General features: G+C 41.0%; 1 protein-coding gene across 6 annotated transcripts in view; it reads right to left on the bottom strand.

The window, feature by feature from the left end:
• Positions 1-15821, bottom strand: part of CHRM3 (cholinergic receptor muscarinic 3) — a 524789-nt gene extending 508968 nt beyond the window's left edge. For 5 of the 6 annotated variants that reach the window (XR_010134437.1, XM_055379887.2, XM_019032106.4 and 2 more), the window contains exon 1: positions 15133-15815. The gene's annotated coding sequence lies outside the window, so the exon portion shown is untranslated. Of the gene's footprint in view, positions 1-15132 lie in introns of all 6 variants that reach the window. The other variant, XM_019032097.4, reaches the window with a different exon arrangement.
• Between the last annotated feature and the right edge of the window lie 3484 nt (positions 15822-19305).

Here is a 19305-nt window from a genome sequence, read left to right as displayed (position 1 = left end):
AAATTCAATAGGACTTACAAGCTGCACGTAAAGAGGGAAGGTATCTTTGCAAACATTCAGAAGGATTCAAGTCTGAATCCTTGCTTCTCCTTGGAAGACTGTGATGAAATCAATGCATATAGGAAAAGTAGGAAGAGTGGAATATTTTGGAGAAAGGTGATGGGTTCCAATCTCCAAATCATACATTAGAGGTGCCTGATGGATATTCTTTGTAGAAATGTCTAAAAGAGGGCCAGAAATGAATATGTAGCACTTGGGAGGGGGTTTGACACTTGAGATCTGTTTCTACTAATACTTGATGCCATAAATGCCGTAAATGCAGCTGCAAACAACAAGAGTGAATAAAGAGGCCAGGTCATCTCCAGGCAGTGACTTAGCAGGAGTCTATATAGAAACTTAGACATGGAGTCAGAAGATCCAGGCTTAGAGTTTTGCAGCTTTGGGTGTGGCATTCAACCTTTTCAGATTCCAGGATCCTCAAATATAAAATAAGAGGCCTCCATTAGATAATCTTAAAAATCCCCTCAAAGTCTGCCGGGCATGGTGGCTCACACCTGTAATCCCAGCAATTTGGGAGGCCAAGGAGGGTGGATGGCCTGAGGTCAAGAGATCGAGACCATCCTGGCCAACATGGTGAAACCCCGACTCTACTAAAAGTACAAAAAAATTAGCTGGGTGTGGTGGTGTGTGCCTGTAGTCCCGGCTACTCAGGAGGCTGAGGCAGGAGAATTGCTTAAATCCGGAAGGCGGAGGTTGCAGTGAGCCGAGATGGCACCACTGAACTTCAGCCTGGCAACAGAGAATCCATCTCAAAAAAGAAAAAAAAAAAAAAAAAAAAAAGGAAAAGAGAGAAGAATTTTGGGATCAGGAGAAGACAAAATACAGAATGGTAACTTGAAAAGTTGCAAGGGTAAGAAAAAGTGTACTTTAAGGAAAGTGAAGTCAAACGTGCCATAGTTAGAGGAAAATATCTTACAGGGAAGCAGGATGGAGAGTGCCAGTGTGGGAGGAAGAAGATCTGAGCGTGCAGTAGAAAAGTGTTATGGGGCACAGATTTCTGTTTTTGATGAAGCTGGAGAATGGCCACAGGCTGTCTCATTTGCCACAGCCTTCAGACCCAGGTACCAGTTTCTTTATTCAGCCTGGTTCCATGTTGTGGCCTGACCCTTGATAATCAGTATTTCATCCGTAGCTTAACACGGTCTAGGCCTGTCCCTAAGACTGTGGGAATGTTTCAGTCCCTCCCAGAATCAACTTTGATTTTCTTTTCAAGCCTAGACCCTTGGGTTGTTCTCTTTTTGCCTGGTTCCTGCTTCTGATGAGAAAGATATGCACGCATTTTATATAAAAGGCAACATGGTAGAACCTGGATTCACTGAGCTTCTGTGACATCATCAGCTATTTAAGCTGAGGAAAGTCCTCAGTATGTTTCAGTTTCCTTTTATGTATATATAAAAAAGATAACAACAATTTCTATTTAAAGAGGGTTGTTGACTGCATGGTACTGTCATAAAAACACACACACACAGACCAGTGGAATGGAATAAAGAGCCCAAAAATAAATCCTTGTATTTACGGTCAACTGATCTTCAACAAAGATGCCAAAAACACACAATGAAGAAAGGATACTCTTCAACAAACGCACTTGGGAGAACTGGATATCCACATGCAGAAGAATGAAATTGGATCTTATCTCACACCAAATACAAAAATCATATCAAATTGGATTAAAGACTTAAATTTAAGGCCCAAAACTCTGAAACCACCATAAGAACACACTGGAAAATGGTTAGAACATTAGTCTCAGCAAAGAACTTTTGGGTAAGATCTCAAAAGCACAGGCGACAAAAGCAAAAATAGACAAACAGGATTATATCAAGAGAAAACGTTTCTGCATGGCAAAGGAAAAAATAAACAAAGTGAAGAGGCGACCTAAACTATGGGAGAAAATATTTGCAAACTATCTATCTGACAAGGGATTAATAACCAGAACATATAAGGAAGTCAAAAACTCAAGAGCAAAAAAGAAAATAATCTGATTAAAAAATAGGCAAAAGATGTGAACAGAGATTTCTCAAAATAAAACATACAAACGGCCAACAGGTATATAAAAATAAAACTAGCGGCCAAGCATGGTGGCTCACGCCTGTAATCCCAGCACTTTGGAAGGTCGAGGTGGGCGGATCACTTAAGGCCAGGAGTTTGAGACCAGCCTGGCCAACATGGCGAAACCCTATCTATCATAATACAAAAATTAGCCAGGCATGGTGGCAGGCACCTGTAATCCCAGCTACTTGGGAGGCTGAGGCAGGAGAATCGCTTGAACCAGAAGACTGAGGTTGCAGTGAGCCAAGATCATGCCATTGCACTCCAGCCTGGGCAACAGAGTGAGACTCTGTCTCAAAAAAGTAAAATAAAATAAAAATAAATAAATAAATAAAACTACCATAGGATCCAGCAATCCCACTACTGGGTATACATCCAAAGGAATTGAAATCAATATGTCAAAGTGACATCAGCACTCCCATATTCACTCCAGCGCTCTTCATAATAGCCAAAATAAGGAACCAAACTAAGTGTCTATCAACAGAAGAGTGGAGAAAAAAAAATGTGGTATATATACACAATAGATACCATTCACCCTTAAAAGAGAAGAAAATTCTTCCTCCGCAACCAAATGATTGGACTTGGAGGACGTTGTGTTAAGTGAGATGAGTCAGGCACAGAAAGACAAATGCCACATCTTCTCACTTACATGCAGAATCCCAAAAAGTGGAACTTATAGATCAAGAGTAGAATGGGAGTTTCCAGCAGGGACAGGGAAGGGGTGATGGTTGGGGAGATGTTGATCAAAAGGTACAAAGTTTCATTTAGGATGAATAAGTTTGAGAGATCTATTGTACAACACAATGACAACTATGGTTAATGATAACGAACACTTGATAACTGCTAAGAGAATAGATCTTATAACATTCTCACAGCAAAAAAAAAAAAATCAGAGGTCATGGATATATTAATTAGTCTGATGTAATCATTTCACAAAGTACCACGATATCAAAGCATTACACTGTACACCATAAATATATATAATGTTTAATTGTCAACTATACATGAAAAAGAGGGCTGTTGATTCAATGAGATATTGTCTGAAAATCTGAAGCCTTATAATTCATTATAATTATCAGCAGTCATCATCATCATCACCATCGTTACCTGTTCTTTCTTCAGGATATCTTGCATTGGCTAAAAGTTACTTTCTTTGCCCACGGTGGTTCCTGGGGTTTTCAAGCCTTCAAAGAGACCTTGGTTCCAACATATTACTTTGTCTTTTTTAATCTGCTTTCAAAGTATTCACTTCCTTTCTTTTTCTTTTTTCTTACCTTAATATATGGGCATTTTTTTGTGGGTATAATTTTAGACTATACATTTCCAAGTTATATCCTGCTTGCTTTCCAAAGAGAATCTGAGAATGCTTATATTAAAACTGAAAGGTTAAGAAAAATCCTGAAACAAAAGGGAAGTAATATACAGAAAAACCAAGCAAAACTGTCCACTGTGATTGAATGTTATTTTTAGGTCTAAGTTTCCTAGCAGCCAATGCAAAAATGAAATAAATATGGCTTAATTTTATTACCAGATAATTGCTCTTATTATTCCAAAGGAGGTTAAATTTTCACTTGTATTAAAGTCTACAGGAAACACACAATCCATATGGGAGGAGACATATTAACTATACCAATGGACAAAATCTTCAGGGGTTTGATAGAAGATGTAGAAATATTCTTTATATTGGCCGGGCGTGGTGGCTCATGCCTGTAATCCCAGCAGTTTTTGGGAGGCCGACGCGGGCAGATCACTTGAGGTCAGGAGTTCGAGACCAGCCTGACCAAATGGTGAAACCCCGTTTCTACCAAAAATACAAAAATTAGCCAGGCGTGATGGCACACGCCTGTAATCCCAGCTACTTGGGAAGCTGAGGCAGAAGAATCGCTTGAACCCAGGAGGCAGACATTGCAGTGGGCCAAGATCATGCCATTTTACTCCAGCCTGGGCGAAAGAATGAAACTCCATCTCAAAAAGAAAAAAAAATACATTATTTATATAATTTCACTAACCCAGACTGCAAAAGTCTCCTATTGATTCAAAGTTGTAATCTTTTATTGTCTTACATTCTACTTTTAAGTTTCTTCTTCATAAGATACAGTCTCCTTTGCTGATATCTCTAGGTTCCTCAAACATACTCCTGTCCTCCCTCTACCCAGGAAAATGACCTTCCCGAGTTCCACAACAGAACTATTTACTAAATGACAAATATGGTATCAGTAACAAACATTCATCATTATGAAGACTTATCTCTCCAAAAGTCCAAAGGGAATATTGATGTTTACTTCTAAAAGAATTTTCTTTTCAACAAATGCTTTATTGTGTGCCCCCAGTTACTGGCATTCTAAGACATGGCTCACATGACATTTTCCTTTTGTTTTTCACACTGCTTCTTCCTAAATTGTAGTTTTATTAAATACGCTAAAATTTTTGGTATATCTTTTACAACATTTTCTATATATATATAGAAATATATATATAGATATATTTTTATAGAATATATATTTATATATTTTATAGAAATATATCTATATATATAAATACATGTATTTTTTGAGATGGAGTCTCGCTCTGTTGCCCAGGCTGGAGTGCAGTGGCATGATCTCAGCTCACTGCAACCTCCGCCTCCCGGGTTCAAGCGATTCTCCTGCCTCAGCCTCCCGAGTAGCTGGGACTACATGCATGTGCCAGCACGCCTGGCTAATTTTTTGTATTTTTAGGAGAGAAGGGGTTTCACTGTGTTAGCCAGGATGGTCTCAATCTCCTGACCTCCTGATCCGCCCATCTCGACCTCCCAAAGTGCTGGGATTACAGGCATGAGCCACCACACCCAGCCACAACATTTTCTATATTTTTATTTCAAATTTATATTCATTCATGGAACAAAAAGTAATATACCTATACATATGTGTGTTAGATGATAGATGAATATGTACACATTTGGAATTCAAAATGAGTCACCTATTCTTTATGGAGTGAAATAATTTGAAAACTTACATTTCAGTATAAAATTGCAATCTGAGAGTTCATGTCATCAAATATGATAATTTTAACTTGACATCAAAGATAAATGATTACTACTTCACCCGCAGTTCATCACTCAACATTAGCCTAAAGACATAAGTATAGCTTGGAACTTCCGGGGTAGTATTTGTGTCTTACTGTTACAAATCCGAAGTCTAGCACAATCTGAGGAGCAGAGAGAGAAATTGCTGAATAAAGGCATACTTAAGTGATCAGAAATTCAAAGCAAACATATTTCTACATTGCTAGGCCATTTTAAGCAGATTGGTTTTTATGCAGTTAAATCAGTCAATCTTTTGGAATAAGTTGCAGATTTTAAGAAGAGGAGATAGATTTACATTTAAAGTCAAGTTGCAAGAGTCTATTATTATCCCAGTTTTGTATAGAGTAAATGTTAGAATATGTATAGAAAAATATCAGAGGCAATCCTGTCGTGACATCAAACTGTTAACCATAGTTGTCTTTGGGGGCATTGGGTTATGGTAGACTTTTACTTTTGATATATATTTCCATAATGTTTGAATTTTTGTATGGCATATATTACTTTTATAAGGAGACAAACAACAAAAACACTATATTTACTTTTTTCGAGACTGGATCTCGTTCTGTTGCCCAGGCTGGAGTGCAATGGCACCATCACAGCTCACTGCAGCTTTGAACTAATGGGCTCAAGGGATCCTCTTTGCCTCCGCCTCCCATATAGCTGAGACTACAGGCAGGTGCACCATCAAATCCAGCTGATTTTTAATAATTTTTGTAGAGATGTGTTTTTGCTAAGTTGCCCAGGTTGGTCTTCAACTTCTGGCCTCAAACAATCCTCCCACCTCAGCCTTCCAAAGTGAGCCACTGTGCCTGTTTACATATTTTATATGCGAATGTGCACACTGAGCATTTATGAAGAAGACTCTGCACTAGATACTTGAAAGCAGTCAAAGACCAACAAAACACAGCATCTTTCAAGGAGTTCACAGTCTGATATTTCAAACAATTTGTGGCACACACACACTAAAACCAAGAGTGAATGTAATCAGGGATAAAAGTGAGATTCTGATAGAGTAACAGAAGATGAATTCGTTTCAAGTGGTCCTTGACAAATTGCTAAAATTTGGATCCCTGATGATGTGGCACAAAGGGCATCCTATGCAGCAAGAGAACGTGGCAGAGGATGAGGATACCTGCAACAGCAAGTACCAGGGTAAAGTGAAGGGTGACCTTGAGACTTGAGACTGAACTCAACATGCAAACCTAAGCCATGAAATAGGGTGAAGCTGATGTGAGACATTTAGTCTTTATTCAACAGGTAATGGAAGGTGATGTCAAAGAAGGTGTTTGAGGGTAGGAGAAAGATGATCACATTTGGTCTTCAATAACAGTAATCTGTGTAAAATGGATCAAAGGCAATAATATGATCAATGAGATCATCTGGGAAGCTCAGAGACTAAGAAAAGATATAAAGCTAAAACATAAAGCCTTTCTTCTCAGTGTAGTCTGAGCACAGAGGAGCAGTATCCACATCACCTGAAGGCTGGTTAGAAATGCAGATTCTCAGGCCCCAACCCAGCCCTCATGGATCAGATTCTGCATTTTTTCAAGATCCCTATGTGATCTGAATGCACATTTAAGTTGCAGAAATGATGAATTAAGATATTGGTAGCAGGAGGGGAAAGTAGCCAAGAAGGTTGAGATCTTACTTGGTTGAATCATTAGAATTCGGTACCTGGCTAAATGTGGAAGGTGAGGGAAGAGAATAAATCAAGATCACTTGATTTATTCATAACATTTGAGCTGTAGGATGGTCATGCTATTCATAGAAATAGGAACCCCAGGAGGGGAACAGGATGAGGAAGAAGGAAGGGGAAGCCTGTGCTATCCAGCAAGCACATGGAAATGCTCCTTACTGAAGCCAAGTGAGGCTTGGAGATGAGCAGATGAGTGTGACCCACATGGAAAGGGTATTTGAAATCGTGAAGACAGAGGCAGGTACAAAAGGAGAGGCAACGGAAGAGTATGGGAGTCAACCAGGGAGAAATTGCTGGAAAGCCCTACACTCTGCAGAAAATGGGGGTGGGGAACAGGAAGAAGAGAAAAGAACCAGAGGAGAGAAGAGAGCTAGGGAGGTATAATTCTCTGAAAATTAAGGGAGTTTAAAGGGGTTGCTAAGAGATTAACCAGGACAGACAAGGAAGGGCTACCCGTTTTATGACTAAGAGGTTACAGGTGACTTTTGGAAAAGTCATTGCTATAAACCTCATGAAGGTGGATGAGAGGAGTCAAAAGATTTAAAGTCAGAGGGTGGTGAGATTAGGGGAGTGTGATTGCTGTTCGGTGAGTGTAATTGAAAAGATTAAGAAAAATCATGAAAATTTAGAAGTGGCACATAGGACCAGGTTGAAATAACTTTAAACTTCTCAACTTTAAAGATTTTCTTATGGAAGAAAGATCAGAAGTGTTCTCATCATAATTCTCAGAATTATTAAGAAGGCAAATAAGTACAATGAGAATTAGATTTTTGGCTCAATATAAAGGGGATCTGCATCTCACTACTCTGTGAAAATGGAATGACCCCCCTGGTGAGTGTTAATTTTTCAAACATACAGACTGCACAGTTTAACACAAGAGAGAGGTCCAAAGCCAAAAGTTGTTCATTAATGACATCTGCAGTGGTCTGAATGGCGGTCCCTCCAAAAGATGTGCCCACCTCCTAATCCCCAGGTTCTGTGATTACCTTATATGACAAAAGATGTGATGTGATGAAGTTAAAGCTCTTGAAAGGAGGAGCTTATCCTAGATTTTCTGGCTGGGACTTCACTGCAATCACACATATCCTTATAAGACAGGCATATACAGGAGGAGACAGTGAAAGAGGTGGAGGAGGCAACGTGACCACAGAAGCAGAGATTGGAATGATATGCTCACAAGTCAAGGAATGCAGATAGCTACCAGGAGCTGAAGGAAGAAAGGAAGGATTCTCCCCTAGGGTCTTTAGAGGAAGTGCAGTCTTGCCAACACCTTGATTTCAGACTTCTGGCTTCCAGAATTGTGAAAGAATAAACTTCTGTTTTAAAACCTAAGAAATTCATGCAACATCTAACATCCCCTTCCAACCCAGATTTGTTTAGTTACACTCACATTGATCATATGCTCTGAAAAGCAGAGCCCTTGACTTACTGTGTATCCAAAACAGAATTTCCATGGTACTTTGCACATTAGATGATACTGATATGAAAGATGTGATAATGGATGTATATACAACACCTATGTAAATGAACATAGGTGGATTAGATATAAAGAGATAGATAATTGATAGGTAGATAGATGGAATGATTGAGTCATTTACTCATTCTACTCAAACATGTATTATTATATATTTACTTATATACTCTCATGAAGGTAACTTCTTTGGAGAGAATCAAAATAAATACTACCTGGGTTATCCTTGAGCATCAAATTTTATATTAAAAATGGTGAGTGCCACTAGTATTCAGAGTAGAGGGAAGTGATTTGTAGTTGTTTAGTCAGACCGATTTTCAGTTTCTAACATTCAAATGAATCAAGGGATTTAAAATAATTAATCACAGGGAAAACAGAATGATAGCTGCGCTCAAGGAAAGCTGGAAGAGTTTGGCTGGTCCTTGCATGATGGAAAGGATCTGGGGTGAGGAGAGAAGAAAGGAGGACTCCATATAAAGAAACATCATGGCCATTCCAGATTCCCATCATCTCTCCCTTCACACAAGCTACTGCATGTGGCATGTGTTATCGGGCATGTGAGAAAGCACAGGAAACACGGCAGGAGGATAATCACGTCTATTTCAAGTATGAGAACTTCTTTTCAATGTAAATCGTTTGAGAGACCTCCCACAACAGAAGTTGTGCTTTTAGACTATTTTGCACTAAGAAAATTGAAAAATCACAAAAAAGACTGTGTTCAATAACATTTTTAAATGACTATGGATATACATTTAAATATAGTCATCAACATATTGTCAATTTGAAGCCAAAAACCCAACAATATTTAATATTTATATGGGATCTTCTTTCTTTCTTTCTTTATTGAAGAGATGGGGTCTTGCTATGTTGTCTAGGCTGGAGTACAGTGGCTATTCACAGGTGCAATCATAGTACATTATAACCTTGAACTCCTGGCCTCAAGTGATCTTCCTGCCTCAGCCTCCCGAGTACCTGGGACTACAGGTGTATGCCACTATGCTCAGCCAAAATTTATATGGATTGTGAGTCTACAAAATACCACTGGATTAGGGTTCAATGGAAGTGAGAGCCAGCTCGATGGAATGTCAAATGGCTGTGGGCAAGAACTGGCCTGTATGTATTAATAGTTAGCAGTAACCAGGTTTCCCTCCAGTCTGGATCCCATGGGCAATTCTAGTGGGAGAAAATGTACTCCAAAGTGACAAGTCTTAAAAAATGTAGACAAAGGCTGTTAGCAGCTCCTTTTTCCTACAGTTTAGTGACAGAATATTTTTATATGTATCTACGTCTATAGCCATAGCTACCTATGATAAATTAGAAGGCTTCAGTAGAAGAGCACCAAAACACTTCACAGCCATAAATGCAGGGAAGTACACACTTGGTAGCCCCTCTCTCTGGGGACTCTCTCCAAAACAGGCTGAAAGTATTTTACCTTGGTTTAAACTCACCTGAATTTTATCTGAACAGAAGTAGTTGGCGGATATCCTGCTTGAACCAGGATGTCTACATTAGCACCACTTCCTGTGCTAGAGGTGACAGAAGGTAGACGATGTCATGGCTCAGCTGGCATGCCAAATTTCAAGGGAACAGTGGGGACAGGAAGCAGGCTAGGGCTGGGCTAGAACAAATGATCTAATGAAGGATTAATTCTGTAGTGGATAGTCAGCCACTCAAATTACATTGCTTGGGAGAGGTGTGGAGAACTGAGATTTGATCCTGCCAACAATGACAGACAAGGAGAATTTATTTGTCAAGTGGAACCGGGCACTACAAGTCTCAGGCGGAAATGATGCACTGTCAGGAGAGGAGCTGTGCCTTAGGTCCAAGGGTTTGTCATACTGAGATTGAATCAGAGACAGAATAGAAAGAAAGGGGTCTTGCTCCTGGAGAGAAGTTCTTGGCAAGGGCGAGGCTGACTGCCAAGGTCATAGCTAAAATTTTCCCAGGCCAGACATTAAATCCAGTACTGAAAGTGCAAATTGAAAACTCAATAAAATCCTAGTCCTACGAAATGGTAAATATGACAGGAGTTAGAGAAACTGAGGTGAGGGGGGCATGAGAATTGCTAGAGCTCACTAGCATTAGGACAGACTCTGCACTGGTTGTGGAATCAGAAGGGCCAGGCTCCTGAGTCCCATGCAGAGCAGGCTTGGAAAGGCAAGGTCTCAAAGCCCACAAGGCATCTGCCAGCTACTGTTTGTCAAATTGGTTTTTGTTTTTTGTTTTTAATTTTTGGCCACCATTGTTTTTCTCAAAGTGTTCATATTCCGGATGGCTTCAGGATGAACTGGCACAATTGGTGAGAAGCTGGCAGGGGCTCAGAATATTCCTTCTGTTGACTTCCTGTCATCACTACTGGACCCTAGGTCTGTGTCAATGTGGCAAGCTGCAGCTGCAGCCTCAGCAGAGGAAGCTAAGAAGGTGCACGTCACCCAGAGTCCTTGGCCTTCAGGAGGGGATGAGCGGGAAGTTCCAACAGGTGGGAGAATGCAGATCGCCAGCCTAAAAGAGAGAGCCTGCCAGAGGCTGGGGAATCTGCAAGCTGCCAAAACTTCTGGATAGAAAACAACACACAGAGGCCAAAAACTGAGCCAGAGGGCCACTACATACTGGCGCTCAGTGCTGTCCATCATGGTGTACTGAGGGGGCTCTGGGTTCCAATCAAGCACTGCATTTCAGAGTTTGTTCAAAAAGCACATCCACATGCATTGGATTCTCAAAACCAATCCATGATATGGACAGGGCAACTACTATGGTCTTCAAGTGTACAGTGGGGAATGAAATGCTTGAGGTCACACAGTTATCATATAAGCCACATTATGGTTTAATATTTTCAATTGCTTCACCAAACCAAAATTACTATTATGATGATGATTATTTAGAGACAGAGTCTCAGTCTCTCGTACAGGCTGGAGAGCAGTGGCATGATCCTGACTCACTGCAGTCTCGAACTTCTGCATTCAAGCTATCTTCCCACTGCATCTTCCTTAGTAGCTAGGAATACAGGTGCACGCCACCATGCCTGGCTAAGTTTTTACACTTTTTGTAGAGATGGGGTCTGGCTATGTTGCCTAGGCTGATCTTGATTTCCTTGCCTCATGTAATCCTCCTGCCTTGGCCTCCCAAACCGCTGCCATTACTGGCATGAGCCACTGTGCCCAGACCAAAATTATTTTTATTTCTTGCATTGAAGACAACACTAATGGAGATCTATACTGTCTGGGGCATGCAACTGCTAGGGAAGGTAGCAGGCTAACAGAGCTCTCCAGGTGCTAGTTCACTGATGAAAAGGGAAGCCTTTCATGAGGCAGAGAATTGCTTGAACCTGGGAGGCGGAGGTTGCAGTGAGTCAAGATTATGCCACTGCACTCTAACCTGGGCGACAGAGTGAGACTCCATCTCAAAAAAAAAAAAAAGTGAGGGAAGCCTTTCATACCTGCACACCCTCTCCGTGGAGGGTGGGCAGAGGGAGCAATGCAGTGATGAGTGATTTGAAGAAATACTCTGCTTAGCATTTGATCTGAACAAAGATATATTCCCTAATGGAGAAGATAGGGCCTTTCAGACACCAGAAACTAACTTCTAATTTAACTGATTTTGCCTCCTGTCATATACATTAGATTATCTCTTCATAAAATCAAAACTTTCCATTGATGTTGAAATTTTATTCCAAAGTTCTGAAAGGCTAGTAATTTTTCAGAACAGGGCTTCTGCTGGACTTGCTGAACTTTATAGATGAAAAATATATTGCATCTAGGAAAACACTATATTAAACAATTAAGCATAAAGGCACTTTTTATTATGCTGATTAACTTTTAAAAGTAAACGTGGTAGAGGGATTTGATTACAATTTTATTAAGCTCATAGATACCTTTTACAATAGTCTTATGTAAGGAGAATACATTTTAAATTCACAAACATAAAAGACAACATCTCTAGTTACTCACTGATCCTCCAAAATCACACTGTGAGAATAATGCTATTAGTCATCATATGATATAAAATCAGGTTCCATAAGTGAAGGACAGATACACTTCTCTGCATACTGATCAGTCTCCATCTTCATATGATTCACGGTTCATTCATCTCCTATCTAAAGTGCCACTACACCACAGCTGTTCCCAGTATAAACTTCCCGGCACTGCAAACAAGACCCAATTTCTTAATAGTCACACTGGAATCGTCCAGGCCATTTAGCAGTAAGCAACTGAGCTTGCCAATGTTAACAAAGTTATTAGGCAAGAACAATATGTTGGCTGGGAAAATGACAGAGATTTTAACTAAAAATCTAAAAATATATATTACTTTATAATTTACAAATACATAAGGCAACTTTGCTTTTAACCATATCGTTTAACTTTCTGTCTATTCAATTTACAAGTGTGAATCTAAGAAATTCTATGTCTGCCAATTTCACATTTTTTCCATGCTCTCTTTCAACAGGTTGCCTGCAATTAAAGGCTAAAATATCATTAAAAGAACTTCACATTTTTACATACTCTAATTTATAACAAATTTTCTTTGTTAAGAAATTAAATCATTTGTCTTTATAAGGAAAAAATGAGAAGGTACACTCTAAAGAACTTTTACACATGCCTAAATAATCTTCAGAAGTAAATAATGCTTTTGAAGTGACATTTTACTTCCCCCTACCCCAGAATAAAAATAGGGTACTGAATATTCATCATAGATTTCTCTAAATTTTAAAGCAAACTTTCCTAAATAAGCTTAAATGTAGGTTTAATACAGAACTACTCATTATAACACTTGTTCTTTCTTTAAAACTTGACCAATTCCACATTTGCTCCTTTTCCCAAATTACATTTTTCCCTTACAATAATTTTCCACAGAGAAAATTTATAAAGATTTTTCAAAGTCTACTTTTTATCTCATTTTCTTTTTCAACTATCATGTTCATTCGATTAATGACCCAACGTTATTTAAAAAACAATATTTCGACATTGCTATTTTCGTGCTACATTCAATCTCATAATACCCCCCAACCTAGAGAAACATTCTAAATCCGACCGGCAATGTCATTATTTTTAAATTAGTAATTAAAGCGAACGTTATATTTCCATATGGAAACCACTACAAAAATAACGTGCTTTCTAGCCCAACAATAGCTAATTATGTATTAAGCTAATTGAGACAAACCATGTAAACAAAATCTAAAGATAGACTATTCGGCGGTAGAAGCTATGATGTAAACCACATTTCTGTGGCATGTTGGAATGCACTCTGAAGAAGCAGGCATGTTCCTTGCACATGTATACTTCGGGATATCAGCTCTTATAACAAGAGGGTGCACTCAACACCTCGTCTATCCCACAATATTTGGAACAGAAATACCTTAGTTTTTTATTAACGTGCTACCACTACAATACGCTTATATGCAGGTATCTGCTCTAGGTTTAGTTTTCCCCTTTCTGAACTATAGGTTCATATGCATAGTCTCTCTTAAGTAAATACATGGGCATTGTTTTAAACACAGGAAATAATGACGAATGGTTCATGCGATATAACGATCTCACAATATGAAATTATCTGGACTATATAATCACTGCTCCCAGTTAAAAATTATTTTTCAAATAGTAACCTACAAAGGTCAAAATGGGGGGAGGGGACAGGTTATCTGTCTTGGAACTCAGAGGGCAAGAGAGAAAGGAAAAGTCTGTGCAAAGCATATTGTGAAATAACCAGTGTTCTTAACCACACATCGCTTTGATAAATACATTTTTGTCCTAAAGAGGGCCGCCCTTTCACATTGCAAACACGGACACTGGCGGGGATCGAGGGGACATATCCTTGCAGCCTTTGGACAGGTTCCAGTAACACTTGCAGACAAATGAAGGTTTGCATTCTTGAAACCTATCCATATGGATGCAGTTCCCAAATCCCTGCTGCCTCTACCACTTCCAAATGCGTGCAAGGAGAGTCGGACACACGCACAAGCATGCAGAACAGGATCTCAATTCCAGCACGCACACCGCGAAGTAGACAAGTGAATTCTGCTGCTGGAGTCAACTGTCCGCCCGCCCCCGCCGTTTAAAAACACGCAAAAATTAACCTCGCTATTAGGAGGCTATGCTGAGGAAGTGTTCCAAAGAGGAGAACCGGTGCAGTCCAGGGGCCGCTGCCTCGCGAGTGCAGACTCTCCCCGGGTCAGTAAAGATGCGCACTAGGCTAGGTACCTTCGCCCAAGTGTTACTCGAAGTGCCAAATTTGCCTTCTCGCCCCCTGAAATGCAATCCGAACTTGCGGCCCCACTGCGAGGTTGGCGGGTGCCAGCTTTAGCCTTCTTAGAAATGACAGGAAACCAAATGGGGAGATGGGAGACAAACGCTCAACACACGAGTGCGCTCACAAACACACCCGGAGCCCAGTAGCTCCTCATGCTCGGGCACTTTGGAGCTTCAGATCCGGCAGTGGCGAAGAGAGAATCGAAGCGAGGGAGAGCGGGGTGGGACGTCCCCGGCTCTCTCCCGGCCACCGCTCGCATGATTCCCGTCCCTTTCGGGGCACTTGGGTGCCAGCGGGCGTTCCCCACCCTCAGTCCCAGAACTCCAACTCCGCACCAGATCGCGCTGTCGGAATTCAAGTGCCCCCATCTTCCCCAAATCAACAGCCTCTCTCGTCCCTCCCCAGCCCCTTCTTTGGACTCCAAACACAAGACCTCTCCTACCCGCGCCGAAAACTTTTTCCTCCTTTCGCAACGAGATAAGGCAAGAAACCAGGTCAGCCGCTACCGCCACCCTCTCTGCCCAGCGCCTGGGTGGCGGGCGCCGTCCCTACCTGGCAGCTGCGCTCCAGGTGGCTGTCCCACGCCGGTCTCCGCGCCTGCCCGGTGCGCGGGTGGCGTCCGCTCCACCTTCCCTTCGTCTCCTCCGGCTCAGCGTTCAGGGAGCGACTGTCCTTAAGATCGCGCGCCCCTGCCCGGAGCCGCCCTTCGGTTCATCGCCCGTCTTCCCAGAAGCGCTGCTGCCGCCCCGGGGGACTGATGAGGAGCCTGGAGATCCGCGATGGCACCGATGGCCCCGCGGTGTGCGCTCCGGGGTCTGAGAGCGCTCCGCCCGCGGGCAGCTGCGGCCGCGCGTCACATGCCGCCTCCGGGCAGCGGCCGCGGCACCTGCCCAAGCGGCAGCGCTCCCGGCTCGGCAGTGCCGCCCCCGCGCCCTGTGCTCCCCGGCACGCTCCGGCCCTTTCTGTTCACGCCCTTTTCCCTCGGTCTCCCTCCTCACTTTTTCTCTTCTTTCCGTCTCCTTCTTTATCGTGTATTCCCTTTCTCCAAAAGCAGAGAGAAGGCGCTCCAAGGGGCAGGAGAGGTCTTTTCCTCCCCACGAACTCTTCCTCTGCCTGGTGGTGGCGGTCGTGGCTACTGCTGGCCGCTCCTCCTCTCCTTCCTCCTCGCGTTCCTCCTGCTCCTCCTCCACCCCGGACTGAGCGAGCTGGTGTAATGCACAGGCTGCCTGCTTGAGACCCAAACCTGCCCGGCTTCTGAGCATGCCCAGTTGCCCTGCCGGCGCCTAGCTCCATTCCCGCGTGCCCGCTGGGCTCCCCGTTCTCCGCCTGGCAGGGGGCGAGGAGATCCCAGGGTACTCCTGGGGTGGGTTGGCTGAAAGCGGGACACTAAGCAGGAGAGAGGGGGGCCTCACCCACCCAGCATGGCCTCACCTGTTCCCAAATTGTGTCTTCCGCGGCGCTTCAAAGATAGATTTTGCCGGTCTGTTAGTTTTGTTGTGTTCGCTTTTAAATTGGTTTCCCTGGACTGCTTAGAAGGACTGGAAGGAATTCGATTCCTTGGGCACAACTTATCGATGAGTGAACTTCAGCTCAGTTACAATATACGACTCCATGGCAAACCTTTCTCTAGGGAACAGTCTGATGCATCTACTTTTTGACATTTAGTGAGTCTCTTTCTGCAGAGCAGTGTAACAGAGGACGACTTGACTTTTCCCTCCCTGGGCAGTTACACCTTGGGAGAAAATAAGACAAGCATCCATGAAGAAGACACTGACGTGCACGCGCGCGCGCGTACACACACACACACACACACACACACTTTTTTAAATCAGAAAATAAAATGAAAGGTATAACATTGCTAGCCAGTCTTTTAAAGCTCAAGAGGAATGAAAATCTAAGAAAGAAAGAAAGAAAGAAAGAAAGAAAGAAAGAAAGAAAGAAAGAAAGAAAAAGAGAGAAAGAGAGACAGAAAAGGTTATTATGTACTACTGCCAGCTAACTATGTAAGGAAAAAGTGGAGAGATACCAAATTTGAAAAGATACCAATGAGGCTGTCCCATGGCACTCTCGAGGTTTTGTTTAAAAAGCACATAAGGAAAGATAACAGAGGAATCTCACAAGAAAGGACAAGCATAACAATGATAACTGAAAAAGAAGAAAAGAAAGAAAAAGGAAGGAAGGAGGAAGATAAAAAGAAGAAAAAAGCAAGAAATTGAAGCATAGTATGAAATGAAATATTTAACAATATTAAAGGCAGCAAATGATTTTAATTCTATGTGGAACAAGAAGATAAATAGGAAAAGATAGAGCTCTTTGAAAAATTAAGAACACCAGTATATGAATTCCTTTCTGAACCTATATTCTCCTCTAGGTAGAACAATCTTTAGGAGAGAAGAGACTAAACTTTGCATAGAAAAGATTGAGATCATGATGGGAAAATAGCTAGTGAGAAAGCATGTGGCTACTTAAATTAATTAAAATATCTAGGCTTAGGTAAATTGCATCTAGGATACCAGAATAGTAATAATAATATCAATATTGTATCCTTTTTATTGGGCTACCTCTCAGAAGAAAATATAACAGTTACTTTCAGATACTTCTTTAATCTTTAAAACAATCAAATGAGTATTTTATCATTGTGTACTCAAGAAGAAAGGAATTTAAAGGAATAATTTAATTGTCCATTATATAGCTAGTAAGAGGAACATGAATTCAGATTTAATATCTTTCCCATTACATAGAATTGTTATTTGCCTGTGGGAACAGGAGTAGCTTTGATAATATTTGATAATATTGATCCATAAAGAACAGGCAAGGACCAAAAGAATGGACAAGTAGTGATTATGTAGTTTTCAGAGAAAGACAAAAGTTATTAATTTTTAATGAAAATATTCTGGTATGTATACAATGGTTAAGTTTGAGACTGGCCTCTGGCAATGTTCTGGAGAAGATCCTGAAATAAATCATTTGTGAGTAGTGAGAAAAGAAAAGGAAGCAGCTACAATTTAGTAAAATAAATCATACCAGATTAAATTCATTTCCACTTGTAAATAGTCACTAAACTCATAACACAGTATTTCCTGATTTCAGCCAACCTTCCCATTATCATTATGGACAAGGTAAATGTAGATTGCATGTTTGTATCAAACAAATTACAGTTTAGACAGAGTTGCCTCCAGTTTCTTGGTAAGTGGATTCATGCTGGGCTTGAATAAGGTATTGGTCCTGACCTTGGTGCCCGATCATTCAGCAGATTTATCAAATTATATTTCAGAGGAAAATATAAATGGGATACTTAATAGATCTGAGAATGAACCAAACTGGAGGCAATGCTTATTTACAAGATGCCAAAAATCAGAAACCAAAGAGTATTTACCTTTGGATTTTCATCTAAAATGAAGGAAATCAGCTAGAACTGGAAAATACTTAGAAATCCTGCATTTTAGGCTTGTTTAAAAAAATAGACAAGATAAGCAAAGGATTTATTCAATTATGAAATGAGACTCTGGTTCTGGACAATTAGCTAATAGCACTCACTTGCCTTTCTACCATAAAATAGCTATAAAACCTGGAAAAACTGTATCAAACAACATTTTTTACTTCTGAACCATAACCAACATAGTGCTGCAATTTGGGGTAACTGGAGGCACATGGAATGAGCCCATTCCCATGGATTATTTTTCATCAGGGGATATTTTTTTCAGCAGAAGTTTTGGGAGGTTGAGAATAAGCAGAGAGCTGCAGTTTCACTGAGCAGAGGGCATATAGCTCAAGAGCTTGGAGCTATATAAAGTAACTAAGGTTTCTGGAGGTAAGCAAGGTGACAGAGAGGTGAGTACCAAAGGCAGCACCGGAAGGTAAGCAAGGTGACAGAGAGGTGAGTACCAAGAGGCAGCACCGGAAGTCTGTGTGGCAATTCCTCTCAGTTCGTTAGCTGAATTGCCAGGCTGCATGTGTCCAGAGGCATGATTCTAGAGACCTGACAGATACAGCGCGGTGGCAGAGAGGCTGAAATTTGAGTGGACATTTTAGAGATCACACAATTCTGAGGAGATGTTGGAGTTCGGTTCCAGTCAGAATGGAAAGACTTTGGTGAACACCTCAGGCATTAGGATGAAACCCTTGAAGGATACTCCTTAGATAGAAGGATGATGTCCTAAGAGAAAGAATAAACTGAAATAGATTTGACTGAACGAAGCAAAAACTAGGCTTCTGTAGGGTTAGGGTGATCTACCAATGATTTAACCACCTGCTAGAACACAACTCAAAGTTTATGAGAGGAAGAAAACATAAGCTAAAATTTCTACAAATGCAGCATGCAATCAAAACTTACCAGACATGCAAAGAAGCAGAAAAGAGTACCTGATGGCAAAAAAAAGAAAGAAAGAAAGAAAGAAAGAAAATACAGTCAATAGAGCTCAAGAAATGATACAGATTTTGGAACTAATAGGCAAGGGCTTTTAAATAACCATGAACTACCGTGGAGATGGGCAAAATGTATTAAAAAAGAGCATTTCAGCAGGATATTAGGTTTCATAAAAATAAAAAATGAACTTTGTTGAATTGCTAAACCAAGAAGTAATTACATAGGTTTAAAAACCACCTGGATACTACACAAATAAACTGATGGTCTCATATGGAAATCAATAGAAAATATCCAGAGAGAGCAGAAAGGAGAGAGAGAGAGAGAGAGAGAGAGAGAGAGAGAGAGAGAAAGAGAGAGAG

Source organism: Gorilla gorilla, chromosome 1 (genome assembly GCF_029281585.2).
Source record: "Gorilla gorilla gorilla isolate KB3781 chromosome 1, NHGRI_mGorGor1-v2.1_pri, whole genome shotgun sequence".
Taxonomy (NCBI): Eukaryota; Metazoa; Chordata; class Mammalia; order Primates; family Hominidae; genus Gorilla; species Gorilla gorilla.
Note: the sequence above shows the minus strand (reverse complement) of the source record. Positions and strands in the feature narration are given on the sequence as shown.